This window comes from Planococcus citri, chromosome 4, assembly GCF_950023065.1.
Source record: "Planococcus citri chromosome 4, ihPlaCitr1.1, whole genome shotgun sequence".
NCBI lineage: Eukaryota > Metazoa > Arthropoda > Insecta > Hemiptera > Pseudococcidae > Planococcus > Planococcus citri.
Window position 1 is genome coordinate 8,020,682 of NC_088680.1, and position 9,885 is coordinate 8,030,566.

General features: G+C 35.4%; 1 long non-coding RNA gene across 1 annotated transcript; it reads left to right on the forward strand.

Annotated features, from left to right (window-relative positions):
• Window positions 1-4,193: 4,193 nt before the first annotated feature.
• LOC135845379 (uncharacterized) lies at window positions 4,194-5,523 on the forward strand. The gene is made up of 3 exons (XR_010558745.1): window positions 4,194-4,316; window positions 4,519-4,662; window positions 5,008-5,523. It is a non-coding gene; the product is annotated as an uncharacterized LOC135845379 (long non-coding RNA).
• Window positions 5,524-9,885: the final 4,362 nt, after the last annotated feature.

The window sequence follows — 9,885 nt, forward strand, 5'->3', positions numbered from 1 at the left end:
AGTATCGTGTTTTATACTTGTAGGTTGTAATACACCTACAAGGTGCCCAGAAATATCGTGAACCCCTAGAAAAAGTTTTCTGCTAAATATGTTTCAGTTAATCATGGCGAATGATAATAATGATGGCGCATGATTGGTTGTTGGACTGAGGTGATAACATTTCACCAATCATATGCATCTTTTTTCACGTTGCCAACCTATATTTTTAATAAACAACTTTCTTTGGGGTTCACGATATTTCTGGGCACCCTGTATGTTCAACCTTCCAAAAATAGGTACCTATTAATTTACGAGGCATGCAGTTTTTCCGTAAGTATATAGCACTTTATTCTTTTCGTTACTTTTTATCGCCAAAATACTGGAAGAAATCGGTCTTAATCGAAATACTCGTATTTTTGTCTCATTCTTTCATTAGATATTGAATTCGAGTTGACTAACAAGGGAACCTCTTGAGGCGTCACACTCCGATTTGAACGGCACCGCGATTTTTGGAAATATCATAGTCTAAAACCCCCAAAACCAAATTTTCAGTTGCCCAAGCTCATTTTTCGATTTTTGGCGAATTTTTGAAAATTCAAAATTGACTCTTTTTGGCGATTTATGCTTTTTTTTAAAAAAAAAAGTAGGTACTTGATCAATAAAAATGGTCAAAATAAGTCCCAAAACTAATATTAATTACTCAAATCCAAATTTCACCATTTCCAGCCATTCTGGAGCCTCCAGCGCGATTTTTCAATTTCTCCAGAATTTTTAATTTGGCCCACAAGGCGTGAATATGAAGTTGGGCAGCTAAAAATCGAGTTGTGTATATTACACTCGACGTGTTTAACAAGTTTATCCACATTTGAGCCGCTTTTGAGAGTGACACCTCAAAAGTGGCTTTTTGACCAGCTTTTTTCAAAATTAAAAAATCAAAAAAATCAGAAGTTTCCCGTTTGTGAGGAAATTTTTGAAATTCACTCGAATCGCTGTATTTTGTCAAAAACTAACCCACCAAATCCAAATTTTACCATTTCCAGCCATTCTGGAGCTTCCAGCGTGATTTTCAATTTGCTCCAGAAGGCGCAAAAAAAGAAGTTGGGCAGCTAAAAATCAAGTTGTATATTACACTCGACCTGTTTAACGAGTTTATCCACATTTGAGCCGATTTTGAGAGTGACACCTCAAAAGTGGTTTTTTGAAATATCACTCTCGCTCCTAAACGGCTGGAAATGGTAGAATTTGCGCTCCGGGGGTTAATTCTTGAAGAAATACAGCGATTCGGACAAATTTCAAAAATTTCCACACAATCTGTTATCTTTTGATTTTTTGGATTTTTCAATTTTGAAAAAAGCTGATCAAAAAATCACTCTTGAGGTGTCACTCCCAAAATCAGCTCAAATGTAGTTAACTCGTTAAACAAGTCGAGTATAATACACAACTCGATTTTTAGCTATCATAAGCTGTCCAATTGCATATTCACGCCTTCTGGAGCAAATTCAAAATTCTGGAGAAAATTAAAATTGCGCTGGAGACTCCAAAACGGCTGGAAATGTTGGGATTTGCGTTCCATGGGTTAGTTCTTGAAGAAATACAGCGATTCGCACGAACTTAAAACATTTCTTCATAAACGGCTATCTTTTGATTTTTTTGATTTTTTAATTTTGAAAAAAACTGATCAAAACATCACTCTTGAGATGTCACTCCCAAAATCAGCTCAAATGTAGATAAACTTGTTAAACAGGTCGAGTATAATACACAACTCGATTTTTAGCTGCCCAACTGCATATTCACGCCTTCTGGAGCAAATTCAAAATTCTGGAGAAATTGAAAAATCGCACTGGAGGCTCCAGAATGGCTGGAAATGGTGAAATTTGGATTTGGGGGGTTAGTTTTGGACAAAATACAGCGATTCGCGTGAATTTCGAAAATTTCCACACAAACGGGAAACTAGATTTTTTGGATTTTTTAATTTTGAAAAAAGCTGATCAAAAAATCACTCTTGAGGTGTCACTCCCAAAATCAGCTCAAATGTAGATAAACTCGTTAAACAGGTTGAGTATAATACACAACTCGATTTTTAGCTGCCCAACTGCATATTCACGCCTTCTGGAGCAAATTCAAAATTCTGGAAAAATTTAAAATCGCGTTGGAGGCTCCAGAATGGCTGGAAATTGTGAAATTTGGATTTGAAGGGTTAGTTTTGGATAAAATATAGCGATTCGCGTGAGTTTCAAAAATTTCCACATTTGAGGTGTCACTCTCAAAATGGGCTAAAATGTGGATAAACTTGTTAAACAGGTCGAGTGTAATATACACAACTCGATTTTTAGCTGCCCAACTTCATATTCACGCCTTCTGGAGCAAATTAAAAATTCTGGAGAAATTAAAAAATCACGCTGTAGGCTCCAGAATGGCTGGAAATAGTGAAATTTGAATGGGGGGTTGTTTAGGACAAAATACAGCGATTCGCGTGAATTTCGAAAGTTTCCACACAAACGGGAAACTTTTGATTTTTTGGATTTTTTAATTTTGAAAAAAGCTGATCAAAAAATCACTCTTGAGATGTCACTCCCAAAATCAGCTCAAATGTATGTAGATAAACTTGTTAAACAGGTCGAGTATAATACACAACTCGATTTTTAGCTGCCCAACTGCATATTCACGCCTTCTGGAGCAAATTCAAAATTCTGGAGAAATTGAAAAATCGCACTGGAGGCTCCAGAATGGCTGGAAATGGTAAAGTTTGGATTTGGGTAATTAATATTAGTTTTGGGACTTATATTAACCATTTTTACTGATCAAGTACGTACTTTTAAAAAAAAAGCATAAATCGCCAAAAACAGTCGATTTTGAATTTTCAAAAATTCGTCAAAAATCGAAAAATGAACTTGGGCAGCTGAAAATTTGGTTTTCGGGGGTTTAGACTATGCTCTTTTCAAAAATCGTGGTCCTGTTCAAATCGGAGTGTGACACCTCGTCAAGAGGCTTCCTTGTATGATCTATTGGTAACGCTTGTTTTTTCATTTAAATAAGTAAAAATCAAAAAAGTCGTTTTTCCAAAATGTGTTATGTCAGTTTACTTTTTGTGGTGTTGGAGTGCTGCTAATTTAGGTTACACTGCGAAACCAACGTGTACAATGTTGAGGTAGACTGAATTCGGACCTGTTTCTCATATAGAGGGCGCTAGTGAGCAGACCGGCTTTTCTTATCAGCGTTTACATTTACAAAAGCATTAATTTCAAGGGTTAAAAATGAAAAAATATTTCGATGTACATTATTTTTACGATTATTATTGCATTTATTAATCATGACCGAATCTTATTTTCATTTTCAACTGGTAAAACCAACGTTTTGGTAGAATACAATTGAGTCGATTGATAAGAAAAGCCCCATGCGATTCTATGGAATGAAAAAAAAGAAAATAATTCTAGCAGTGAATGTTTTTCCACTATCATTAATTATGAAATCAATGTACCAGATCCAATTTTTAATTTCCTTTTTCTGTAAATTGATGAATGATATGATATTATAGATGTAAAATAGCTTACTGGATAGCTGCATGTGTTCTCTACAAAGTGATACCTATTTCAACTAGATAGGATGAAAAATCTGTGCTACACAGACTAGAAACGCAACAAAAAAAACTATCTTTGTCCGACGGCGACTTCACCTGACTGTCTGACTTCACACGACTTTAAGGTAAATTGAAAATGTAAAGGATAGCCATTGGAAGCCGAAAGTTTGGCTGAAACAAGCCGTAAAAATCGAGATAGCCGAAATCTAAAGCCAAAAGTTTTAATATTGAAATTTTAAGCTAAATGCCAAAAGCTGACATTTCATTTTAAGGCTTTTCATCCCCACCATTGAAGCAGCTGGGGTTGCCTGGCGGCAGTCAGTGTTCCAACCTCAGGGAATAATCAATGGATTGAAGGATTTTTCAACATTTTAGAAAATTCGGGAATTTTTTTCGGGGATTTCCTGATTTTTTTGGGATTTCTTGTCATTTTTAGAGATAAAAATGTATTTTAATGCACTTTTATACGAAATCTTCAATCCAAACTAAGTGTGAAATTGAAAAATTTCAAGTTTCATCTCAAAGGGATTTTTTTTTCTGAAATTAGGGATTTTTGGAACTGTATGTTGGTACCTAACTTTAGTCGATGTATTACGACGCAAAGTCGCAATAAAATTATCAGGACACGTTATTCATTAAATGACGTCCAATGTCTTCATTCGTTCAAGAGAAACTGCTACTAACGTACGACTTTGTCTATTAGATTATTATGTACAGTTAAAAATATTTGTTTTCCAGTCATAAAAGCGTTTTCGCAAGGGTAAGTACATATTTTGTTTTAATATACAAGGGGGGATCAATAAGTAAGTTTCCCTATCCCATATTGGCTGATTTTTCGATATGTTGTAGTCAAGACCCTTGGGCCTTGGGCACAACAATTTTGGTCTGGTGATTCTCAAATCTATGGGATAGGAAAATTTCCTTATGTCTGAGTAATCTTTGTATTTTTCTTTCGATTTCAGATCGGATGGTTAAACTTCCGGAAAATATTTCCATAAGGTACATAGGCCCACTAATGATGCATATACGAATTCAGTAAGCCTAACCAAATTAAGTCCGCTTCTGGTACATATACAGTCAAACTTGAATACGTGGAACTCATGTAGGTAAGTGGAAAACCTCCATCTATATAAGTGGAATAAAATTCGTTTCCTTAGCATTTCACTATCTAAACCTATGTTAAATGAACCTCTGTAAATGGAAACTGAATCTATATAAGTGGAATTTCGTTTTGAGTAGCAGACCTCTGGAATTGAAATGTTACTTGTTCTTCAACATAGGTTAGGTAGGGAAGTGTTAGGAAAACGAAAACCTCCATAACTGGAATTATAATTCATCAACCTCTATAAGTGAAATCTACTTTGGTGGAAAAACCTATGGTTTAATGTACATTAGGTTTACATTTATTTGAAGCTTGTAAGTATTTATCATATCGATGTTTTTTTTTTCAGAAAAAAATTTCAGCAGCATGAGAAATTAATGGATTTGGTCACAAGATGATCGTTGTTATCAAGAAGGACGCAGTAAAACCGAACCTCAAATTTTCAATAATCATCGTCTGGAACTGGAAGAGTATGTCGTTTTTATGTATACAATATATTTCCATCACCGGGCTTAATCTCCGGAGATTTTTATGCAATTTCTTGCAAACAACATTACCTAAATGTACTACCTAGATTATATGTTTCTTCGCGATTACTCAGAGTAATTCTATGGATAGAGACCTACTTAGTTGTGAACAAATTTGTTATGGTCGGCACCTAGGTATGTATTGTTTAGGTAAAAATAATTACTTACTAATGATGACAAAATATGGTCAGTGATAGGAGAGTAAGTAGCTTCGCCCTTTCTGAAATTATATTTCATTTCTAGATTGATATTTTCAGACAATAGAGAAAAAATTAGGCAAAATGTGAGCAGTTTGATACTCCTTAGTTTCTTCTGTGGATGTTTTGTCAGCGTTTTTTCATTTTTTAATTGGACAACATACTCAAAAACTTTTTGGTTTTCTTTTTTTTTCTTTTTCACATTTCCACGATGGAAAATAAAATAAAAAAAGAAGTACCAGGTCTACGTTAAATTTGAAATAATTATTACGTAAATTTTAACTTTGCAGCTTCCTCACATCCTCAGGTAAAATTTTGCAGACAGCTCGACTCTCAAAAATCTGCTGGAGAGTACATAACTGCTCAATTTTCAGGGTACCTAGTTTCCCTTTCAAAGCAGTCGTTCTCGACAATTATTGTCAAATTTTAGGACTTGATTAGCTTTTACAGCTTGAAATTCTTCATGAATTGTCTCAGATCTTTTTCAGCCTTCATATTTGTTTGAATGTGAGACTTGAAATAATTGAAATTGAAAAATTCAACTTTGGGAACCATGAACAGTAGAATATCGCTGGATGAGAGTGGTTGGGGTCGAGTATGTAATCGGGCGCAGATGAACAGTTATCTGTGTTCTGCGATAACGTGATTTATCAGAAATTCTAAATAATTGGTAGATAAAATATTGCTTCATGTAGGTATAGATTTCTTCTACTTCGCTCCTTTCTGCGATCTTACTACGTTACTACGAGGTTTGCCTTCGTATTCCTCAGGTCAATGTAGCTTCCCTATTCTGGAACTGAAAGTTTTAAAGAATGGCTGAATAATACAGTTTTTTTTTTATTATTGAAATGCATTCTAAAAATTGAATTTTATTTCACCGAATTATCTTTTGAGTTGAGGAAAATTTTAATCATCAAATTGAATCATTTTGAAAAAATTAATAGGAAGCTGGAAGTTATTCATAACGATTGTCTCTCGAAAAGAGTAGGTACCAATGATTTACAAATGAGTGGTTTTGCGTAATTTTATTTAATATCAATTATGAAGAAGAAGATACATACATCATATACTTAGCCCAGTCAAATAGCAGAAAAAAATAGGTGAACCCAAACATTATTGCGATCAAAGGTTTTTTTGGTGAATATTGTCTAAGGTGGTATGCTGAACAACATACCAAAAGTCCCCGCCCCTACCTCACGAGCTAACCCCCCTCCCACAGTAGATCAAAGCCCCCCAAAATCAGTTTTTCGTCAAAAACTCCTGAAATATTGAATTTTGAGTAAAATGAGCTCAGTGATCATTTCATCTCCTCTCCAATACCTATCAGATGAGCTATCGACCAACTCCCTAGCCTCAAGGGGGGTGGTGCGACGACACCTCAAAGTGAGGTGATTTTATAATAATTTTACATTTTATGACTTGAGACTTGTAACCTGTTCTAATTGATAAAATGAAGTCAAACTTGGAGAATGGAATTTTTTCGGAAGCTAGAGTTGACCTCTGGAGTAGGGAGGGTCAAAGTTGAAAATTACAGAAAGTTCATTTTTTTGGAGGGGCATAACATGACCCCAAATGGATGAAAAAGGTCCAAAATCGTACCATCGGACAGTACCCCCCTTGTGATCAACATATCCAAATTTCAGCTTCCTAGATCATCCCCACCCCTCATTTAAAGCGGAATCCAGGTGAAAATTCCCTCATTTTGCCCCCATTTTCGGGTTTTTCCATCTTGAAAGGAGTAGGGATGACCTAGGAAGCTGAAATTTGGATATGTTGATCACAATGAGGGTGCTGCTCGATGGTATGGTTTTGGACCCTTTTCATCCATTGGGGGTCATGTTATGCGCCTCCAAAAAAATGACCTTTCTGTAATTTTCAACTTTGACCCTCCCCACTCCAGAGGTCAACTCTAGCTCGCAAAAGAACCCCATTCCCCAAGTTTGATCTCATTTTATCAATTAGAACAGGTTACAAGTCTCAAGTCATAAAATGTAAAATTATTAAAATCAAGTCACTTTGTGGGGTCGTAGCGCCACCCCCTCCCTTGAGACTAGGGAGTTGGTCGATGGCTCATTTGATAGGTATTGGAGAGGAGATGAAATGATCACTGAGCTCATTTTACTCAAAATTCAATATTTCTGGAGTTTTTGACGAAAAACTGATTTTGGGGGACTTTGATCCACTGTGGGGGGGGGTTTGGCTCGTGGTGTAGGGGTGGGGACTTTTGGTATGTTGTTCAGCATACCACCCTGGACAATATTCATCGAAAAAACCTTTGATCGCAATTATGTTTGGGTCAAATTGCATTTTGACTGGGCTACATCTCGTAAATAAACATTTACTTATCACTCGTTTTAAGTTTTATATTTTTATCGTTTCAATTTCCTGCCTTGATGAATATTGTTATTACCTACAAAGTTTCCACTCCTCTTCGAAAAATAATCTGGGATCTTTAGTATGTACTTGGCATATATGTATTTTTGAGAGCTACAGCAGGAAGTTGTTTTTCAAGACCGAATTCCGATGTTGAAATCTTGACTTTTCTATTAGATATCATTGTGAAATTCTGGAAGTAACTTTAAGACTAGTTGGTGATATTCGGACATCATTTTGTGATTATTCACTTATGAACAGTGAACACTTACTAATTTGTTTTAAAAACCCGTGCCACAGTAAAGTTCATGTGGCAATCGCAAATCGTCCTTCGTCGCCTCAAAACTCAAAAAAAAAAAAAATTATTACTATACTTACATCCGCCGAATGTTAATTGCTTATCGATAAGACTTATTATAGAAACTATGATAACTAGAAAGATCAAACTTGTGATGTGGAAATTTGTGGATAACAAATTATCAGGAAAAATCTAAATTAAAAGATTGATAAGTTCATGATAAGAAACCAACAAGGGAACCTTCCCACATGATAATCTCAGATTTGAACGAAATTTGATAATGATGGTTTATTACTTGGATCAGTCTTTTTAGACTATACACAAGATACTGGAAAGAGGACCTTAAAAAAACCTCATCCCCTAATTTTTAGCTGCTGAAGTTGATTTTTTGATTTTTGGCGAGCGTTTGAAGTTTTGTGTACACGGATAAAGATATTAAACTCTGAAAACAGAGGAAAATTACAAATTTCCAGCTCTCCAGCGTATCAACTTCCAGAGCTCAAATTTGGGCCAAAGGTAGTCTACTATATATCCGATCGACTCATACAATCATTGGCCGGATCTGGCCGTCCTGTCAGAAAACATAATTTTTTACTGTTTTTTCTTATGAAGGTAATAATTATGTGAATTTGAAAAATGACCGTTTCTCTCCACCACATGAAATTCATTCCAACTCCCACCACAAATTGACATTGCACCAAAGGGAGATTGGAACGCAATTCCAATTTGCAGTGTCAGTGGCAGAGTACCAGTCTCACAATCAGCTATGACAATCAACAATGGCATTATGATCAACACGAACCCCAGCAATTTCAGCCTCCTTTACCGCAATTACATAGGGATCCTCATCCTCTGAGTAGGGGATGTTGGTAGAGAGAAAAAAACAGTGATTGGAATATCATAATTTAGAGTTCGTCAAAATGTAGATCTTTCATTATACTAGAGGGCATATGGGAGAATGTGAGTGATTTTAATAAATTGATATTTTAATCATTCCATGAATTTGCCTTATTAATAAAAATTTTTATTTTTATAAGTAAAAGAACAATGATTTTTTTATGGGAGGAGGTTGATTTTTTCGGTGTAAAAAAAAGCTTTTGCCCTCGCGTACTTTTATGAAACGCAAAAATCCTGCTTGAGGCTTCTAAAAATTGGCAAAATTGACTTCTTCTCATTTTTTTTTTCACAATAAAACACTCGCTGTTTTAATCGGCAAAATAGATATTTTTTTGTCATATCAGTCGGCAAATTTTTGGTTGACCACCCCCCCCCCTCCAAGAGAAAATGCCTAGTTTCGTCCGTGATCAGGATTCACGTTCAATGCTCTTAGTTAGTATAATCCATATTTCTCAGAAACTCATAAGTGTTGAATTTGGAATTTCACCCAACATGGACTCCGCGATTCTTGTTTGGAGTGAGAACTCACGTCGATGAAATTTAATTAAGACTTTGAATGGCTGGTTTCGTCTGTAAAAAAATTTGTTACCTATTAGTAATAATAATCATTCGGCCTATTGGCAGGGGAATAGTAGGGGGTTACTCACGGAATCTCATCAAAATCATAGCCGAGCTTTTCGCCAAGCCCTACAAAGTCATTCCGTCTCATGAAAATCGTTTTTGGGACTAGAGTACCGCTTATATCGATGAAAATATATTCGTTTATCAGGGAATCGGGTATCTTTTCGATGAGCATACGAATAGTTACTGGTGGATTCGCCATTTCTACATAAAAACAAGATAATTATTAATATCCTTAATTAGATGAACAATGTACATAATTATTTGTATGTTGCAAAGATACGATAATAACTAGAAAGACCAAACATGGGAAG